The 22128-nt window shown below is 47.6% G+C and overlaps 2 pseudogenes; one reads left to right on the top strand and one right to left on the bottom strand.

The window, feature by feature from the left end:
- Nucleotides 1-132: 132 nt before the first annotated feature.
- LOC109783381 (uncharacterized) lies at nucleotides 133-16081 on the top strand (annotated as a pseudogene).
- Nucleotides 16082-16403: 322 nt separating this feature from the next.
- LOC109783349 (pentatricopeptide repeat-containing protein At5g39680-like) lies at nucleotides 16404-21403 on the bottom strand (annotated as a pseudogene).
- Between the last annotated feature and the right edge of the window lie 725 nt (nucleotides 21404-22128).

The raw sequence follows: 22128 nt of genomic DNA, 5'->3' as shown, positions 1-22128 counted from the left end.
TTCTACTCTTTTAGGGGCCGATGGACTATACAGTTGGCAAGCCCAAGCCCAAACTTTCACCGCAAAACAAAAAGGATAAGCCCAAACTGGCCTATAACCCAACTACTCGAGACCGGCGACTCTGCGAGTGGTTATCTCCTCTGATCTCTCTCGCCTGCCACCGGCCCTGGTCTCGGCGATGCCGCCTCTCACGACCACCAAGTCCGGTGACGCCCTCTTCGCCAGCGTCGAGCGTACACGCTGACGTAAGGCGCCATCGTGCGGCAGCTGCTCACGGATCTCGAAGAGGTCGAGGAGGTCAACAAGCAGCTCGATCAGATGTATGCCCGTTTTCTTCATCTGCCTCTTAAGTTTATATGCAAATTGGGAAACTGCTGATGTCTGATGGTGTCCATTTGAGGGATCAGATCTAGAAGTGGGAATCTGGGAATTTGCTGTTCTTTTACCTAGGGATCACGTGTGAGGGTTTACAGTGATCTACTTTGCTGCAATAGCCTGAGAATGAGAATCCAAATAGATGTAGCTATGCACTTCTCGCCCTAATTGACTAATGATCGTGGAGTCTGTGAACAGAAGATTATGTTATTTTAGTGATGTTGTGTCAACTTCTCGGTTGAAGAGATTTATCCAACCCGGATTATATACAACTCCTGGTGTTGTCATTGTTGGTGTGGCAACACATCATTTTACGTTCCGTTGTTCAATGGGGGGAAGGAGATATGTCCAATTGCAATGACTCCAGCACTCCAAACTTGTTCCTCTTTTGAACTGAATCGAGGAGCATGGATCTAGCACATTTAAGAATTATAGCCATGCATCACTTGTAGAGGAAAGAGGGACGGCGGGACATGAAAGTGAATCACATATGAATTATTAATATATTTCCTACTATGGTTGCTGGTTTATAGCTTATGTGGTGAATTAACTCTCAAGGCTTGCTAGCAGTTATTACTGTGTTTGCTGTATTTTAACTTTGTTGGGAACCTTGTTTATAAAGCGTCTTGCGATGCTTAAGCGGTAAGGCGCCCTGACAGCGACTTAGAAATATGCCCGCTTTAGGCGCTTAGGCGTCACTTAAGCGTCAAAGCGGGTGTTGCTCGCTTTAGGTCGCTTTACCGACATATAAACCATGCTTGGGAAGTGAATCACATATGAATTCTCAATATGTCTACTACTGTGGTTTAGTGAATTAATTCTCAAGCTTGCTGCCGGCTGAAAGGATCGATGTAGTTGACTAGAGGGGGGTGAATAGGCAACTAACAATTTTTAGCTTTTCTTTACCAAATTAAACTTTGCATCAAAATAGGTTGTCTAGATATGCAACTAAGTGAGCAACCTATATGATGCAACGACAACAAGCACGCAAGCAAGTAAGAGATATAACACAAGTAAACTAGCGAAAGTAAAGGAACGAGATAACCAAGAGTGGAGCCGGTGGAGACGAGGATGTGTTACCGAAGTTCCTTCCTTTTGAGAGGAAGTACGTCTCCGTTGGAGCGGTGTGGAGGCACAATGCTCCCCAAGAAGCCACAAGGGCCACCGTATTCTCCTCACGCCCTCACACAATGCGAGATGCCGTGATTCCACTATTGGTGCCCTTGAAGGCGGCGACCGGACCTTTACAAACAAGGTTGGGGCAATCTCCACAACTTAATTGGAGGCTCCCAACGACACCACAAAGCTTCACCACAATGGACTATGGCTCCGCGGTGACCTCAACCGTCTAGGGTGCTCAAACACCCAAGAGTAACAAGATCCGCTAGGGATAAGTGGGGGGAATCAAATTTCTCTTGGTGGAAGTGTAGATCGTGGCCTTCTCAACCAATCCCGAGCAAATCAACAAGTTTGATTGGCTAGGGAGAGAGATCGGGCGAAAATGGAGCTTGGAGCAACAATGGAGCTTTTGGGGGAAGAGGTGAGGTAACTTTGGGGAAGAAGACCCCTTTATATAGTGGGGGGAACAAACCAACCGTTACCCCCCTTCTGCCCCGAAGAGAGCGGTAGTACCGCTGTGCCAGCGGTACTACCGCTTGCCACTATAAGCGGTACTACCGCCCCAAAGCACGGTACTACCGCTTGGCCCACAGCGGTACTACCGCGGAGGGAGGGCGGTACTACCGCACAGGAGCGGTACTACGGCCCCCCACAGCCGCGGCCGGTACCGTAAAACCCGACACGAAAAAGAAGCCCTCGAATCGAGGCGGTACTAGCACGAGACCACCGCGGTACTACGGCTTGGGGCCACTAGCGGTACTACTGCTCTAGAGCGGTACTACCGCGCCCAGAGCGGTACTACCGCTTGTGGCACCCAAGTGGTACTACCGCTCCGTCCCGCGGTACTACCGCTGGGACCAGAGACAGTACACACATGGGGCTACTAGCGGTACTACTGCTCTGGGCGGTACTACCGCTCCAGAGCGGTACTACCGCTTGTAGCACCCAAGCGGTACTACCGCTCTGGCCCACGGTACTACGCAGGGACCAGAGAGGGCACAAAGAAGGAGAACCAAGCCCATCATCGAAACGGAAAGGCTCGGAGGGAGGGGCAAAGGAAGTGTACGTGATGATTCCGCCCTAGCCTTTCCAAAACGGACCCCCTCTTGATAGTACGGTGATCCCTATGAAACTAGTCCACCAAACTAATCCGAAAGGACTACACCGTCTTCGCTTTAAGCTCCGAGGGGAGGAAATCGTCTCGTGCCAAAAGAATGAATCTCTGAAAAACACTCAACGCACACGATTAGTCCGCAAAAGCATTGTCATCAATCACCAAAACATCTTAGGGATAAATATGCCCTTACAATCTCCCCCTTTTTGGTGGATTGATGACAATACGGGATTTGCACAACTGGGAAAAAAACAAAGGACATAAGCAGACCCCAAGTCTCTAAAATATAGACGGGCTCCCCCTAGATGTGTGCCATCAAGATAGGTGCTTTGAGCTGCACGACACACATACTAGGATCAACACTCCCCCTGTATTTTAGAGACCAACAACCTAAGCGAGAAACAAGATAGCAGGATATATAACATAATGAAGCATATAACTCATGAGATATCAAATGACTAGAGACAAAGATAAAGATATGATAATGATAGGGTAGCATATGTCTCACACCATATGACGCGAACTAAAGTCTTACTGAACACAAAACCAAGCAAAGCACAAAGTAGCACATAACGAAAGCACAAAGGCAAAGACACACTCACAACACAACGACGCAAATCCCTAAACTCTCTCCCCCTTTGGCATCGAGACACCAAAAGGGGCAAAGAGCTAGCCTACGGCTCCAGGTGAGAGCATGCTGAGGATCTCGAACATCAGGACTCTGCGTGATCATCTGCACTGCCATCCTCGCCCGGAAACTGCTCGGCATCTGAGTCGGTCCACGGACAGTGCTGCTGGATCCACTCCTCCTCCTCAGTAATCTGACCCTCTGAGCCGCTGGTGACTGTCGCACCCATCTGATGCATCAGCTCCTTGTGACGTCCTCTTGCCTTCTTCTCAGCCACATGAGTCATGTACTGACCATGAGACTCCAGGCAGAACAGCTTCTTCATCTTGCGTTTGAGCTTCTTTGCCCAAGAGGGCTTAGCTGCAGAAGGCTCTGTCCCAGGAGGCACATACTCCTCATCATCATCACCAGCATCAGCCTCGTCCTCGATCTCCATGGCAGCAGCAGAAGATGGAGCTCCAGATCTACCCCAATTATCCTTCTTCCTCAGACGCTTGATCTCATGAGAGACCAACTCTCCAGTTTCCAGCTGCTCCTCAGGATAGGTACGTCTCCAGGCCCTCTCAATAAGCAACATGATGAACGGACCATAAATTGGGCACTTGCGCTCAGAAACAGCCGCCAGAAGCTCAGACCACATGACATGAGAGATGTCCAGAGACTCGCCGGTGTTTGCGTCCTTCTCACGCTGGCAGAAGAGAAGCATGTCCACAAGGTAAGAGTGTACCATGTCCAGATTCCCAATACGAGGGAAGAGAGTCTCGCGGAAGATACGGTGAAGGATGTCCAGATAGGTAGACAACTCATAGGTTTCCTTCCTGGTCTCAGGGTGGACCTTCCGAGTACAGTAGGGCCAGAGGGCTTGCTTGTGAGTGGAGGTGACATTTTGGTGAGGACGAAAACCAACTGGAGTCTCGAGCCCTTGATCTTCCACCTCAAGCAGCTCCATGAAGGCCTGCCACTTGACAGCTAGCACCTTTCCATTTGTCATCCAAGTCAGAGTCCTGTCTGCGTCAGTCCCTAGGTGAACAGTGGCAAAGAACTGTGCCAGCAAATCTGCATCAAAGTCCTTGTTGAACTGCATGATCTTGAGAATGTTCAACTGAGAGCACATCTGTAGGGCATCACCAAAGTACTCAAGGTCCTTCTCCATAGCATCTGTGTTGATGGAATGAACATTGACAAAGAGATTCTTCTTAGCCTTGATCACATCAAAGTATGTGGCATACTGAAACCGGTTCCAGAACGGGCGGTTGACAAGATTGGGTTCTTGTTCTTCCTCATAGGGGTTGCGCCGACGCCGGTCCCAGAATTCCTTGCTAGACATCTCAGTCACTTTCTTGCCACTTGGCTTCGGTCGGCTGGCAATCTTCTTCTTGCGAGGAGGATTAGCACTTGAGGAAGCACCCCCTGCCGGCTGTGAAGCACTGGAAGAACCACCTGCAGTCTCAGATGAGCGGTACCGCTTCGACGTTGAACGCCCGGGGTTGACACGACGGGCTTGCTGCTCAGGATGTTCATCACCTGGAACCAAACACACGGACACAAGAAACAACCAGAAGGAACGATCAAAACCAAATAAACACAACAAAGATGGATCAACATGTGGTAGGAAACAATGGAACTGGGCATCCAGCGGTAGTACCGTGCCTGCTCAGCGGTAGTACCGCTTATCCACATAAGCGGTAGTACCGCTCCGTGGAGCGGTAGTACCGCTCCAGCGGTAGTACCGTGCCATATGGGCGGTAGTACCGCCCGAGACGGGGCACGGCGGATCCCTACTGCCGTGGTCAGATCCGGCACTACCGGGGATGCCAAATTCAAAAATAAACCTACTAAACATCAATCCAAAGAGTCTAGGTGCCTTCTCCAACCTACTCAAGCCTAGATTTGGCCAAAAATCTAGAGATGCAACTACTATTGCCCCTAAAACGCGAGATCTGAAATCTAGACAAGAAGAGAAGAGGAACGGGAGCAATACCGGCATCCATGGCAAGAGGATGAGGTGGGGATCGACTCCACCGAAGGAAATGGAGAGGAACGGTCCGGAGACGGAGGGCCGCCGGAGCCTTCCCGCGGCGAGATGGCGCTGGAGAGAGAGGAAGAGGAACCAGGGAACGAAGCAAATGGGTATGGGGTGGAGGAAACCACCCCTGCCCACGACTTAACCCCCTGGCCCCGCCCCTCAGCGGTAGTACCGTGGTGAGGGGCGGTAGTACCGCTTAGCCGAATAAGCGGTAGTACCGCTGCGTGGAGCGGTAGTACCGCTCCAGCGGTAGTGCCGCTCATGCACAACGGTAGTACCACCCAGCGCAACTCAAACCAGACTCAACACATATGGTGCAAAACGAAAGACGGGAAACACCGGCAAGAAGACCAACAAGAGCACTAGCAAGAGAACAAGAAACACACGCCTCTATACGAGAGGGCGGTGGCCGAGGCCACCTATGTTTGAGTCACTTGGTATGGCACCGCGAAGAATTATCCTTGGGCCCATGACCAAAGCTCGTCTTTGAAGCACAAGTACCATCAAAAATGGCTAATGTGAAAGAGTGAGATCAGTTTATGCATTGTGGGGGGGAGGGAAAGTTCATTGAGAGAACAACACTCCCCCTACGTCCATGCCTACACCTAGACAAGAAAGCACAATGAATGTGAGGGGTGTGCAAAGGTTCAAACCACATTGCTCGAATCAATGATATTTAGCTCATGCCTTAACTCGCGAAATCTTGCTTCATCCAATGGCTTCGTGAAAATATCTGCAAGGTTATCATGAGTGTTGACGTAGTTGAGCTCGATCTCCCCTCGCCTAATATGATCCCGGATGAAGTGATACCGAATCTCAATATGCTTTGTCTTGAAGTGTTGCACCGGGTTGAGAGAAATCTTGATAGCACTTTCATTGTCACACCAAAGAGGCACTTTGTCACAAATGACACCGTAATCCTTTAAAGTTTGCCTCATCCATAAGAGTTGTGCACAACAACTTCCGGCCGCCACATACTCCGCTTCGGTGGACGAGAGAGACACACAACTTTGCTTTTTAGAAGACCAACTTACCAAAGAGCAACCAAGAAATTGGCACCCTCCGGAAGTGGACTTCCTATCCACTTTGTCTCACGCCCAATCGGAGTCCGAAAAACCTACAAGCTTGAAGTTTGCTCCTCTTGGGTACCATAGGCCAAAGTTTGGGGTATGAGCCAAATATCGAAAGATTCGCTTGACCGCCACAAAGTGGCTTTCCTTAGGTGCGGCTTGAAACCGTGCACATATTCCCACACTCAACATGATATCCGGTCTAGATGCACAAAGGTAAAGCAAGGATCCAATCATAGAGCGATATACCTTTTGATCCACCGCTTTACCATTGGGATCAATGTCAAGTTGGCACTTGGTGGGCATTGGAGTGGAAGCCGGCTTGACATCACTTAGCTTGAATCTCTTTAGCATGTCTTGAGTGTATTTGGCTTGGTTGATGAAGGTTCCTTCTCTTCTTTGTTTGATTTCGAATCCGAGAAAGAACTTCAACTCTCCCATCATAGACATCTTGAACTTTGAGGTCATGAGAGCGGCAAATTCTTCATTGAAAGCTTTGTTAGGGGAACCAAAAATAATATCATCAACATATAGTTGGCACACAAACAACTCCCCCTTGACCTTCTTAGTAAAAAGAGTGGGGTCGATTTTCCCGATTTCGAATCCACGATCTTGTAACAACTCCGTAAGATGCTCATACCACGCACGTGGGGCTTGTTTAAGGCCATAGAGCGCCTTGTGGAGTTGATACACATGATCGGGGAAATAGGGATCTTCGAACCTGGGGGGTTGTTTGACATATACCAACTCATTTATGGGACCATTAAGAAAAGCACTCTTCACATCCATTTGTTGCAAAGTGAAATTATGATGAGAAGCACAAGCAATCAACAAACGAATAGATTCAAGGCGAGCAACGGGGGCAAAGGTTTCACCGTAGTCGATACCCTCGACTTGGGAGTAGCCTTGTGCCACCAAACGAGCCTTGTTGCGAACAATGATTCCATGAGCGTCTTGCTTGTTCTTGAATATCCACTTGGTTCCAATGACATTATGATTCCCGGTTGGCCTTGGCACTAAATTCCACACTTGGTTATGTTCGAAGTTGTTGAGTTCTTCATGCATGGCGTTGAGCCAATCCGGGTCCTCAAGCGCTTCATAAACCTTTTGGGGTTCGACACAAGAAACAAACGCATGATGTTCACAATAGTTTGCTAATTGTCTACGAGTGCTTACCCCCTTTCTTAGGCTTCCAACCACATTCTCCATGAGATGACCTTTGGTGGTGAGCTTGGAAGCGATCTTAGCGGCACGACGCTCCAATTCCTCCTCGGAAGTGAAGTGAGGGGGGTTACTTGATCATCTTGAGCGTCGTCTTGAGCTTGTTCTTGATCTTGAACTAGCTCGAGGGGAAGAACTTGACCTTGGGCATCATTTGGTGGATCACCACCATCTTGAGGTTGATCTTGCCCTTGATCTTGTTCATGAGGTTGAGGGCCTTCACTTTGTTCTTCGGAAGCGTGTGGGTCTTGGGTTGGTGATGGCTCCACTTGAGTGGAGCATTGTCCTTCTCCTTCGGCCACAAGGGGTTCCTCAATGGGTAGGATATATCCAATACCCATTCTTCTTATGGCTTGGGGAGGAATTTCATCACCTACATCACAAGTACCACTTTGCTCCACTTGGGAGCCGTTATTTTCATCAAACTCCACGTTACACGTCTCCTCAATAAGTCCCGTGGACTTATTGAGAACACGGTAAGCATGGGAGTTTGTAGCATAACCAACAAATATGCCCTCATGAGCTCTAGTCTCAAATTTAGACAAACGAACACCTTTCTTGAGAATGAAACACTTACACCCGAACACCCGAAAGTACTTGAGGTTGGGCTTGTTACCGGTGAGGATCTCATATGGAGTCTTGTTCAAGCCTTTGCGAAGATAGAGCCGATTTGAAGCATGACACGCGATGTTGATGGCTTCGGCCCAAAAGTTGTATGGAGACTTGAACTCCGCCATCATGGTCCTTGCCGCATCCATCAACGTTCGATTCTTCCTCTCCGCAACACCATTTTGTTGAGGGGTGTAAGGTGCGGAATATTGATGCTTGATCCCCTCATCACTGAGAAACTCATCCAAGGTGTAGTTCTTGAACTCGGGTGCCGTTGTCACTTCTTATTGTCAAGATCTTTGCATTGTGTTGACGTTGGGCTTCATTTGCAAAGTCAATGACCGTTTGTTGGGTCTCACTCTTCCTCTTGAAGAAATACACCCACGTGTATCTAGAATAATCATCCACAATTACCAAGCAATACTTTCTACCCCCAAGACTATCAAAGGATGGAGGCCCAAAGAGATCCAAATGAAGGAGCTCCAACGGCCTCTTCGAGTAAATAAGAGTCGTGGGAGGGTGAGCCTTCTCATGAAGCTTTCCTTCGATACAAGCACTGCAAGCACGATCTTTGGCAAAACTAACATTCGTTAGTCCACGGACATGGTCCCCCTTGAGAAGACTTTGCAAAGATCTCATATTGACATGGGCTAAACGGCGATGCCAAAGCCATCCCACGTCAACTTTAGCCATTAGGCATGTCGCGGTCTTAGTGGGTCGCTCCGAAAAGTTAATCACATAGAGACCGTTCTCGACATGCCCAACAAAGGCTACTTTAAGAGTCTTGCTCCACAAGAGGGCCACGGTATCAATATCAAAGAAGGTGGCAAAACCCATGATAGCAAGTTGACGAACGGAAAGTAAATTGTATGCAAGGGACTCAACTAGCATGACCTTCTCGATCGTGAGATCATGAGAAATGACGACTTTGCCGAGTCCCAATACCTTAGAAGACGAGGCATCACCCCACTCGACATTGGTGGGCATAGATGGAATTTTGTGCACGTCCACCACCAAGTCCTTGCTTCCAGTCATATGATTTGTAGCTCCACTATCGAGCAACCATGATCCCCCACCGGAAGCAAACACCTACAAGAGATCAATGCTTGGTTTTAGGTACCCATTTAGTAATGGGTCCTTTGATGTTAGCAACAAGGGTCTTAGGAACCCAAATAGACCATTCAATGTACTCATGAGGAGAACCAACGAATTTGGCATAAACATGCCCATCACTAGCACGGCATAACACATAAGAAGGATTAAAGTCGCCGGCTTTGTTGGAAGGAGTGGTATTGCTCTTCTTGACACCGCCACCCTTCGCCTTGTTCTTCTTCTCCTTGGAAGCACCCTCTCCCTCCTTCACAAAAGTTTGCTTGAGAGGAGGAGGTCGCTTGGTCTTGTCATTCTTCTTCTTGTTCTTGGGATTGGGTGTGAACCCAATCCCCTCCTTGGCCACAACTTCCTTTTCATTGCTCAAGAGGTCGTTGAGGTTCTTCTCACCTTGTATGCATGACACAAGGCCTTTCTCAAGTTGCTCCTTCAACTTAGCATTCTCCTCAACAAGATGCACATGCTCACAACACGGATTAGTGGCATTTGCATTATCAATTAGCACCATATGAGGAAAGGTGGCTTTCTCCTTTGTTAGCTTCACTTGGAGTTGATCATGAGACTCCTTGAGGCTAGCATGAACACCCTTCAAGACTTTGTGAGCCTTGTCGAGAATGCCAAACTCCTCTTTGAGTCTAGCAAGATCAACCCCAAGTTTTGCCTTCTCGAAGTTTAGCACACGAGACACAACAAGAGCATGATCAAGATCTTTCTTTAACTTAGCATGATCATCGTTGTATGACTCCTCAAGAGCCAAACGAAGACCACGCTCTTCGTCAAGAGCATTGGAAAGATCCGAAATCTCATCGGCATAGTCACGACTACGCCCCTCCATCTTAGAGATGGTATCCTCGTGAGCCTCGATCATGTCATTGGCTTCACCAAGTTGTTCCAAGAGAGCAACGAAGTGCTTCTTGGATTTACCCTTGAGTTTACCCATAAAGATCTCAAACTCATTTTCCTCCACATTTGTCCCCTCATGTTCATCAATGCTATCCGTCAAAGAAGGATGATTGATGATGGTAGTTTTGATGTTGGAGGTTACCTTATTGGTGGCTTTAGCCATGAGGCACTTGGCGGTGATGTTCTCATTGGGTGAGTCGAAGAGAGACACCCGTGGAGTCTTCGCAATAGCAACGGAGGCCATGGCAACCGACTCACCATCTTCATCATTGTCATCATCCTCATTGTACTCTTCTTGAACCACTAATGCCTTGGGAGGAGTCTTCTTGGTGAAGTTGCTCTTGTTGGGGAACGACTTGGCTTTGTCTTTTCTAATGAGCTTGCCACCATTGTCTTCCCTCTTCTCGTAAGGGCACTCCGCAACAAAATGGCTCACATTGCCACAATTGAAGCAAGTCCTCATCCGTTGCTTGCCCTTTGCACCACTTGAGTTGCTTTTGTTGAAGTTTGGCCTCGAGTTCTTCTTGCTCCAAAATTGCCTTGAAGCAAGAGCCATGTGTTCATGATAGGCATACTTCGTATCTTCGAGGTTGCCCTCCTCTTCTTCCTCTTCATCCTCTTCCTCCATACTAACCTTGGCCTTTAGAGCGAGGTTGGGCTTCTTAACTCTTTGAGAGCGAAGAACCGCATTGTCGGCGGTCTTGTCCAAGATGCTCATAGCCACAAACTCATCCAACACTTCACTTGAGGACAAGGTGTGAAAGTCCGGCCTTTGACGAATTACGGAGGACATGGCTTTGTGGTAGGGCATCATTGCCTTGAGGAACTTGCGCTTGATCCAATTGTCATCCGTGTCCTTACTTCCATGATCTCGGAGCGAGACCGCGAGTTTGGTTACTCTCCAAAAAGCTCACGAGGTTCTTCATCTTCTTTCATTGCAAACTCGTCGGCTTCATCTTGCACCACTTCATAGTTGGAGCGTTGAATGCTTGCGCTTCCCCGATAAAGGGAAACAACTTGGAGCCACGCATCTTTGGCCATGGTGTAAGGCCGAAGATGAGGAAGATCTTCGGGTGGGATGGCTTCTTGGATGATGAAGAGAGCATTCTCATTGAATTGATGATCCACAACTTCTCTAGGAGTGAAGTTACTTCGGTCATGCGGATAAAAGCCTTCTTCAATGATTCTCCAAAGGTTAGTGTTCACATGATTTAAATGACGCTTAAAACGATAGACCCAAGAATCAAAATCTACATTCTTCTCAATCTTAGGGGCTGGGCCGGCATGATTCAAATGAGTGGAAGGGAGCGGTCCACCATAGACGGGTGGAGGTTCCACATGGGCAAAGATGCCGGTCCCATTTTTATCACTAGAACAAGGAGCCTTCTCGCTCGAAGCTTCCCCCTTGTCGGAGGTAGCATCCGTCACCTTGTTAGCGGGATCACCCACTTTCAACGGTGCGGTGGTAAGTTTAAGCCCTTCTAAGAGTTTATTCAACATGCTTTTGACCTTGGTCGTCATGGAGGTTTTCAATGTGTCCAACGCCACATTGAATTCCTCACGAGAGACCGCGGTTCCCCCATCTCCCGTAGACGAGACTGGTTTCTCACCGGAGTGCTCCTTCGCACCGTCTACGACGTCAACCATACTCTTTGGACGGTAAAGTCCTTAATAAAGAGACGAGGCTCTGATACCAATTGAAAGGATCGATATAGTTGACTAGAGGGGGGGTGAATAGGCAACTAACAATTTTTAGCTTTTCTTTACCAAATTAAACTTTGCATCAAAATAGGTTGTCTAGATATGCAACTAAGTGAGCAACCTATATGATGCAACGACAACAAGCACGCAAGCAAGTAAGAGATATAACACAAGTAAACTAGCGAAAGTAAAGGAACGAGATAACCAAGAGTGGAGCCGGTGGAGACGAGGATGTGTTACCGAAGTTCCTTCCTTTTGAGAGGAAGTACGTCTCCGTTGGAGCGGTGTGGAGGCACAATGCTCCCCAAGAAGCCACAAGGGCCACCGTATTCTCCTCACGCCCTCACACAATGCGAGATGCCGTGATTCCACTATTGGTGCCCTTGAAGGCGGCGACCGGACCTTTACAAACAAGGTTGGGGCAATCTCCACAACTTAATTGGAGGCTCCCAACGACACCACAAAGCTTCACCACAATGGACTATGGCTCCGCGGTGACCTCAACCGTCTAGGGTGCTCAAACACCCAAGAGTAACAAGATCCGCTAGGGATAAGTGGGGGGAATCAAATTTCTCTTGGTGGAAGTGTAGATCGTGGCCTTCTCAACCAATCCCGAGCAAATCAACAAGTTTGATTGGCTAGGGAGAGAGATCGGGCGAAAATGGAGCTTGGAGCAACAATGGAGCTTTTGGGGGAAGAGGTGAGGTAACTTTGGGGAAGAAGACCCCTTTATATAGTGGGGGGAACAAACCAACCGTTACCCCCCTTCTGCCCCGAAGAGAGCGGTAGTACCGCTGTGCCAGCGGTACTACCGCTTGCCACTATAAGCGGTACTACCGCCCCAAAGCACGGTACTACCGCTTGGCCCACAGCGGTACTACCGCGGAGGGAGGGCGGTACTACCGCACAGGAGCGGTACTACGGCCCCCCACAGCCGCGGCCGGTACCGTAAAACCCGACACAAAAAAGAAGCCCTCGAATCGAGGCGGTACTAGCACGAGACCACCGCTGTACTACGGCTCTAGAGCGGTACTACCGCGCCCAGAGCGGTACTACCGCTTGTGGCACCCATGCGGTACTACCGCTCCGTCCCGCGGTACTACCGCTGGGACCAGAGACAGTACACACATGGGGCTACTAGCGGTACTACTGCTCTGGGCGGTACTAACGCTTGTAGCACCCAAGCGGTACTACCGCTCTGGCCCGCGGTACTACCGCAGGGACCAGAGAGGGCACAAAGAAGGAGAACCAAGCCCATCATCGAAACGGAAAGGCTCGGAGGGAGGGGCAAAGGAAGTGTACGTGATGATTCCGCCCTAGCCTTTCCAAAACGGACCCCCTTTTGATAGTACGGTGATCCCTATGAAACTAGTCCACCAAACTAATCCGAAAGGACTACACCGTCTTCGCTTTAAGCTCCGAGGGGAGGAAATCGTCTCGTGCCAAAAGAATGAATCTCTGAAAAACACTCAACGCACACGATTAGTCCGCAAAAGCATTGTCATCAATCACCAAAACATCTTAGGGATAAATATGTCCTTACACCGGCTATTACTACGATTGCGCTATTTAACTTTGCTTGGGAAACCTTTCTTATGTGTTATATATCTTCTTTAATTTTCAGGGGTTACAATATTGGAACTCGGTTGGTCGATGAATTCTTAGCCAAGTCAAATGTATCAAATTGTGCTGACTTCAAGGAGACTGGTGATACTATAGCAAAGGTCCTTTGCTAAACTTCTTATTCTTTGGTTGAGATTAGCACAAAAATAATGCATGCATATATTTCAAGTTATTTGCATGTATTCATATTTCCTAGACTTGTAGGACAAAATGTTTTGAGAGGCCAGAAAGGGGGTACATAGTTTTGTTTAGTCGTTTCTTTAGTAAATGCTAACGGAGACTAAGCACTACCCTACACTTCACGGTTTCCCCAACCTCTCCATCCTCTGCTCCAGCGAGAGGCGAAGAGGGAGAAGGCTTCGTTTCCACCGTCGAAAGCCGGCGAGCCCGGTGGTTCCTCTTCCCTCCGTTGGCCGCTCCGGCGGCGGGAGGGGAGGGGAACCCCGGTGCTTCGTTCCCGGCATGTAGATAGGTTAGGTTTAGGATTTGGCCGAGGCAGCGCTCTGGTGATGGCGGTGTCTCATTGGCCTTTGTTTCTTCCGAGGCTCCGTCCACCTCGACGACGTCCTACAGGATGGAATCGAGGAGCCTTTGGGGTAGATTCCTGCCGCTCTGTTTGGGCGGTGAGGTTAGGTTCTGCCTCGCCGGCGTGCGCGATGGCAGGCATCGTCTGCTCAGATGTGGTTGGCGAGGCGGCGGCGGCCACATCAGGAGATTTTGATCTCCCCATCCCGCTCCTTCCCTGGTGTTGTCTACTCCGGCATCGTCAGCGAAGATGGGAGAGATGTGTACAGGAGATCTGGCCGACGCGCGGTGTTGGCCTGTGCGGGAAGACGGCTGGCTCAGTGCTGGGTTTGCGGTCTGCGGCGTGCGGCTTCGGTGGTCTCCTCCGTCGTGGTCGGACGGAGACGACGGAGTCGAGGACTGGCGAGCGTGGGGAGGATCCCCGGCCGACGCGCCCCAGTGTTTTGGGTCTGCCAGCGGCGGACTGCTTCTTCGGCTCACAAAGCGGCTTCGACTGCGATGGCGTCTCTCCGGTTCAGGGTTGGATGGCGACTTGTCCCCTTCCTCGACGGCGCTCCGGCGGCGGCGCGGATGGGCGTGGAGTGTTTGGTGTTTTTGCGTTTTGCCTCCCCGGGCTTTATGTGTTTTTCTTGGGGGCTTTACTGCAATGTGTGCTGGGACAGCTGTGTTTCTGCACCCTTCTAGCGAGTGCTGCGTGTATGCTATGGTTACTACTTGGGTAATGAACACGTGGTTTCTCCTCAAAAAAAAAAGCAGAAGTCGACAGTGTAGCAGTTTTTACCACTGTATAACAGTGGTTTCAATTTTTTGAGATGCAGACACTTAGCTATTTTCTGTCCATTGATAGCAATCTTTACTGCTATAGTAGCTGTGCACCATTCAGGGACATTCCATGCCTTCTCTTTCTTCTGCAGATTCTATATGTAGTACATTAAGCTCATTTCAACTTGTTCATTAATCGAAGGCCCAGGACTCTCTACCATATTTTCAAGTTGTTCAACACTTGTTTGCTTTCTAGAACTATCAAACTCATCCCCTTGCTGGTCACCCCTTCGGCATATCCATCTTATGGCTTTATTCTCTGACAATCTCCCTTTTTTATCCTTTCCAAACCAGCTTGGGTTCAAAATGTTCCTCGGTGTGACTGCGACTGTAACCAATTGGGATGCTGAGGGTACAACTTGCAACTTTGTATTGGAGGACAACCCACTTGTAGATTTTGTTGAACTTCCTGATACTTGCCAAGGCCTTCAGTATTGCAATGTGTTGAGTGGAGTTATCAGGGGAGCACTGGAAATAGTTTGTCTTCTTTTGCTGCTATATATTTTATAATTTTCTTTTGTCAAACAGTTTAAGAATAAATAAATCTATAAAATGGAGCTGGGATCTCTGACCTCATGCTATTCGATTCTATGAAACTGGCATTAAAAGAGTATACCATTTCCATTTGAGAATTGCATGTTCTTGATATCCAGATCTTAAGGCATATCATGCTGAATCTCTGTAACCCACTGTTGCATGGTACCGCCAGTGGCGTACCTGCTGCAGTATGGAGTATTATACATAACTTCTGCTAGTTGAAGTGTTTGAGTGAAACAGTCTATTACCAGCTTATGTGATATTTATAGAATTGTGATCCCAGTGCTATGATCGTACCAGTTTCAGAAGTCATTTACCATTCGCTGATCAAGTTTAATTGATGTGGCAGTGCAGGTTTCCATGAAGACGGAGGTTACATGGGTCCGCGATATGTTTCGCGGGGATGACGCCTACGAGATGCGGGTGAAGCTCACCAAGCAAGTCCCAGAGGAATATCCCTACAAGGATGATGACTAGTTTCATCTCAAGGGGTCTGCACGGTGGCGCTTGTTTGCTTGTCTGGATATCCGTTTTGCTTTCCCTGTGGCTGTAATTCTGGTACAACCGTCATGTTTACATGAGGCACCTGTTCATTGTATTTTGCAGCTGGACTGTGTACCGCAGATGTATTGTAGAGATCTTGTATGGCTTTCCTGCTTTGGAACAGTGCCTGGAATGAAGCGTTTTTACTCTGATTAGCTGCCAAATCTTTTCAGAATAAACTGGTCTGGAAAATATCTTCCGGAGCTCATCGACAAAGCATTTTCGGCTATGAAGTTTGACCAGGTATACAGAAAAAATGTGTTAATATTGAAAATATCAAATATATACTATCTCTAATCCATAATAACTGTCACAATTTTGAACTAACCACAGTTCAAAACTGTGACACTTATTTTGGATAGGAGGGAGTATAATATAAAAATATATTTTATGACAAATCTAATCTAATGAAACTGGTTTGGTGTTGAAGTAGTATTCATATGTCTTCTCTCCTGCAATTTTTTTTAAAAAAATCAGTGATGCCAGCACATTACATTCCCTCGTGAAATCTATCAAAAAAGCTAGGTACAAAAATTCCCTTTTATAGAAGGACGAAAACAATATATGCGTTGATATAGAAATCCGTTTGCCGGCTAATCTTTCCAGCCATCCTTGGTCGCGGCCTCCTTGAAGCCAGACCTTTCAAAGGCAGGCTGGGCATAGAGTTCAATGATGTCGACGGCGCCTCCTCACCATTCCAGCCGTCTCCCCAGTTGTCATCCCACCGGAACGAGCTTCTGGTATGCTGGACCCTCCGCCTCGGTTATTACTCTGAAGGTGTTCCTTGTGACTGCGGTGTCAAGATTGATTCTACAGGCTTTTTCTTCTGTGACTTTGAGAACTATCAACATGTCATTCATGGTTTCGCTGATAGAAACGCTCACCTGTGTCTGGAACTCTGGATTAATAATGACAGAAGAAGAGAAGATCAGTACAGCACTCAGACAACACTAAAAACAGAATGCCAAAGCTCCGGTTCTATATCGAAGTTGATAAGAGCAAAGGTAGACCCAGGGAGACAATTTAACAAACATTAGAATAAAATATACAATACTACTGCTAAGCATGTATGTAGATCGGGATAGGCATATTATACTGCAATTCATGTGTGATATAACACCCATGATCAATCATCAACAGACACAAAACTGAATTATGCAGCCACGGGCTTGCAGAAGTGCAATAAGACACTCAAATGCTTGTTGGACAAACTTCCACTGCAAAATGGAAAATAAATGGCAGTTTTTTCAGAAATGTATATACTCCAAGAAAAAGCAAAATGCTGAAACATTTCATATGAAAAGATTAAGCCATAAGAGCCAACCATATGATTATTTCCAAATCTATAAATTATCATGCACAGTAGCATACCTCATTATGCTCGTTCATGAACCTTATCTTGTGCTAACATCACATAATCTGCAGCTGTTATGCTAACATCAAGTGGGTTTACGCCTTTGTTGTCCATCAAAAGGGATAGAGCTGATGAATCAGGCTTCAACTGTAACAAGTCACTTATGTGCAAAAATGTGGAAAGGGCTCGAAAGAACTAAGATGAGTACATTAATAAAACTTCAGAGAGATCGCTTGAAGAAATATCTTGGCAAACATTTGCTATTTGAGAAGAAAAAAAAGATGGATAGTGGGTGTTCTTGAGGCAACACTAACAAAGTTCTACAGCGACTCCATTTGCACTTCAGCAAAAATAAATTATGTCTGATTTAACCCCAGTAAGTACGGTAGCTTTGGTTTGTGGCCCCACCTAGGCCCAAAATTCTGACCAGAGTATGGCATGTCCAAAACTGTGGTCATCAATTGATAGCACTAGTTCTGGCTGCCCGTTGACAGTAAACTAAACTATAATTGGCAACGCATTACTGCTGCCATGTCTCTACCAGTTGTGTGAACCATCCAATTCCAACATCACCAAATTATGGTAGCAGAAATTTTGGCAGGGTGAAACCAAATTACCAAACAGATATGCATCAAGTAATTGCACCATGGGCCTTGGTACATATAAAGTATTGCCTGATGGCGCCAATTACATCCAGCCGTCCGTTGACGGACAATAAAAGTGATGTGGCAAACATCTAAGTGGCATGGGTAACTAAGTTTTGGATTCCCAACATGAATAGCAGATCAGTCATATCTTCCTATGGTAATTTAGGAAGCATAACTGAAAACTTTTGAATATCGCATTGATACTTAATGAAAATTTTATTAGTTTAGCCGCCATAAGACCATGGCAAACCTTCAAAAGTTTTTTTTTTATCTAGCAAGTTTAAGCATGATATAAGCATATACCATCGTAAGCAAACTGCACACAACCGGAGACCGGAGAGTAAAGAAGAATAAATGGCTAGAAAGTCACCTCCGGAAACTTTCAAGCAGGCAATGAACTTCTTTTCAATGAGACATCTATGGGATGGATCACATTTGCTGATAAGAGGATCCAGCAAGAAGTCCGTCGAGGATGTTGTTGCTGTGCCGTTATCTTGCCATTTGGCTTCTGTACTGGCTCATCTTTTCCTGTGCTAGTTCCTTTGTTCTCAGCAATGGGGTTCCTGAATCCCCCCCTCGTGTGCCTTGTGTTGCGTGTTAAGATCTGTCTCGCCGTTCTGCCCTGCTTTGCCAACATCTGGATCTGCTACAGCGCTACCATTGTTTGTTCCTGCTGGTAGGATTCCAGTACTATCCTGAATTCAAAAGGAAATCAACGTGTCAAAGAAGAAAATATCGCCGCTGGTGCAGTGACTTTTAGATTTGCATGGCAATTGCGTTACTTGATCACTAGGCTTAACTGTCTGAAATTAAGTTTGCATGCAAGTACCCGGCAACATTTTAATTCAGCGTGAACTTGTTCATCAACCCAATTTGATCTAGTAGTACTGGGGCCAAATTTATATCATGAGAGACGACAACACAACATTGAATATGAATATCACACCCTAAATACAGTGGTATGAACATGTATGAAACTTTCAAATCAAAGCTATCGGAGTTCTCTCAATGCGGAAACAGAGTATAACCTTTCCACTAGGAAATTAGATGACATACCATGTTGATGTTCAGAACATCACATCTGCTCTGGAGCTTCTGAGAAACAAGGTATGGATCACCAATGGTCATCACATGAGCAAACTCCATCTTCTATAAAATGAAACCGGACAGCGTCCCTTACAACTATTCTTCTTCTTGTCACAAGTGATATGAGTTTCATAGCAACATGGCAATCATCACATATCCTGAGATTTTTCATTATACGGATAGTTGCTCCTTCAGGGCTGTGAATAAGGCCAAACGCAAGGGCCATTTTCTCACTGTGATACATAAGATGCTCTTCCTTTTGTTCATCCTCAACATCGTGTAGGACAACTGCAAAATTTGGAACATATCCAATCACTTTGATCTGGTCTATCAACTCTCTCAGTTTTCTCGTGATCTGGTTTATCCATTGGTGATTCTTGTCGTCTGATGTGAAAACTTGGACCTCACTTCCAACTTGAATCCAACTAACACCAGGCTCTTTCCTAACGCCCCTCTCTCTCATCAGCTTCCGGACCTTCACAACACCATCCCATCGGTTTGCTTTTGCATACATGTTAGAAAGCATAACATAGGTCCCTACATCATTGGGCTTCAACTGAAGGATCTGCTCTGCTACTCGATGACCCAGGCCATAGTTTTTATATACCTGGCAAGAACCTAAAAGTGATTTCCATGCAACAACGTCTGTGCCAATATAATTGTTCAATATGAAGTGTTCTGCCTCATCTAGGCGGCCATCTCTGCACAGCAAACCAACCATGCAAGTGTAATGTTCTCTTCCAGGTTTTATTCCCATTTCCTTCATCATAGTGTTCAAATAGTACAGTCCGTCTACAAGTCCCAACTGTGCACAAGCTGACAGCACCCCAACAAAGGTCACATAGGATGGGGCTTCTTCAGCAAACAACATATCATGAAATACAGACATGGCTCCTCTCGCAAGGCCATGATGAGCATAGCCTATTATGATCGAATTCCAAGAGACCACGTCACGCCATGGCATAGAGAGGAAGACTCTCCATGCATCATTTATGCTGCCACTTTTTGCGTACATGTTAATTAGGGCATTGCAGACAGACAGAGCACCCCAATGCCCAGTTTTCATAGTGGAGGCACTGAGTGCATTGCCATTTTTCAGAGCTGCAAGACCAGCACAACTGTTGAGAGCCACGGCATAAGTGAACTCATTTGGTCGGACTCCTTCCATTTTCAAGTCCAAGAACAACTGCAATGCCTCTTCAAACAGCTCATTTTGGGTATAAGCAGTCATAACAGCTGTCCAAGAAACAACATTCTTTTCTGGCAAAACCTCGAGCGGAATGAGCATCACATGCACACTCACATTTCCCATACATATCAACCAGCGCGCTGCCCACATACACACTTAGCTCGAGCCTCCTCTTCAATGCCTGGGCATGCACTTGACGACCAAGCAACAACTCTTTGGTGCTAGCACAATGCCCAAGAACCGCGACATACGACACATGATCCCATTGCTCAACTTCTCCGACCATGCTTCTCACAACACTGACGGAGCAATCAAACTTCCCCTTGTCAAGAAACCCATTTATCATCGAGTTGAATGCGAACGCATGAAGCCGGACACACTCTCGAACACCTTCACCGCATCCTCCACATGAGCACACTGGCAGTACATATGCAGCAACGCGTTGCAGACATAATGGTGCTCCGCCAGCCCGGACTTGACAGCGTGCACATGGCACTGCCTCCCCATGTCATAGCTCCGGACATGGGCAGTCGCGGACACGGCGGTCGACAGGACGTACTCGTTGAGGCTGAAGTCGGCCGCCCTGAGCAGCGCGAGCGCGTCCCCGTGTTGCCCGGAGGAAGCGTATCCGGACATGAGGAGGTTCCCGGACACCGGGTTCCGGGAGGGCATTGCGTCGAACACCTGGTGGGCAAGGCCCAGGCGGCCGCACTTGGCGTAGAAGGCGATGAGGTGGTTGTGCAGGACGACGTCGAAATGGGCGGCTCTGACCGTCTGTGCGTGGACTGCCTTGCCCGCGGACAGATTGCCGGCGGTCGCCGCTGCGCGAAGCACGGACACGGCCGCGTGCCTCTGGAGAGCGGCGCCGCCGGGACTAGCCATGGGAATGGCGAGGTAGCTAACAAGAATGGAAAAGTACGACCGGATAATGGGAATGGCGCAGTGACTAGCAGGGGCAGGCGGCGGAGCCAAGGGGAGCAGAGGCGGGAGGCAAAACCAAGAGAGGGCGGCGGAACTAGAGAGGGAGGATGGCCGGGAGGAGGCAGCGCCGGCGCGGCACTGTTCGGCCCGCCGCCATGGCTGGTAGAGGAGAGGGTGGGAAGGAGAGTTTTTTGGTTAGGTTGACAGGGGGTAATCTTGGAATACCAAAAATGTGACAAGCTATTCATCATCACAGTTTAAAAAACGAGAGCAGCGGGCTAGACTAGCCCGTTGGCATTTTTTTATAAAAGAAAACTTCGTGAGCACCAAGCGACCAAGCCGAGACTTGAATCTTGGTGGGCTGGCTGCGAACTCCCGCGCCTTGCCAACTGAGCTACGCTCTAAGTTATTAACAGTTTGGCTGTAGTCAAAAGAAGAAGAAAACAACGCAATATGTGTGATATTTCACGGCGGTGCTAACAAATGCTCTTATATTATGGGACGAAGAGAGTACCATCGTAGATTCATAGATGCTCATATACACGTGGCTCGTAGTAGACGGGAACGTCTCCTTTCACCGAATGAATATCGCGAAAAAATGCAAGCACTCGTGTCAATCCTAGGACTTGAACTCTAATAGACTGGTTTCACCACAAGAAACCTAACCATCTAAGTAAACTTAGTTCATGACACCTTAGTTTTGTCTGGCACTATTTCAAAACTTTTAGTTCCAACTAATGTTGTTGTAGCAATTTAATTCTTAAAGGCTGACCAACCTACTGGTCACTTCATTTGCTTCGTACACATGAAATTGCTCACCGATAGCGACCTTTGCTCCCTCTGTTATGGGTTTTATGGTTTTCTTTTGGATGTTTTTATCTTTGTTATTGACCCCACTCTTCGACTGTTGTTGGCTTAAAGCATCTCCAGCCGTTGGCCCCCTCAGAAGGCTTAAAAATCGCCGCCTGGGGGCGAGCCGGCGGTAAAATTGGCTCTGGGGCAATT

Source organism: Aegilops tauschii, chromosome 2 (assembly GCF_002575655.3).
Source record: "Aegilops tauschii subsp. strangulata cultivar AL8/78 chromosome 2, Aet v6.0, whole genome shotgun sequence".
NCBI classification, from domain to species: domain Eukaryota; kingdom Viridiplantae; phylum Streptophyta; class Magnoliopsida; order Poales; family Poaceae; genus Aegilops; species Aegilops tauschii.
Note: the sequence above shows the minus strand (reverse complement) of the source record. Positions and strands in the feature narration are given on the sequence as shown.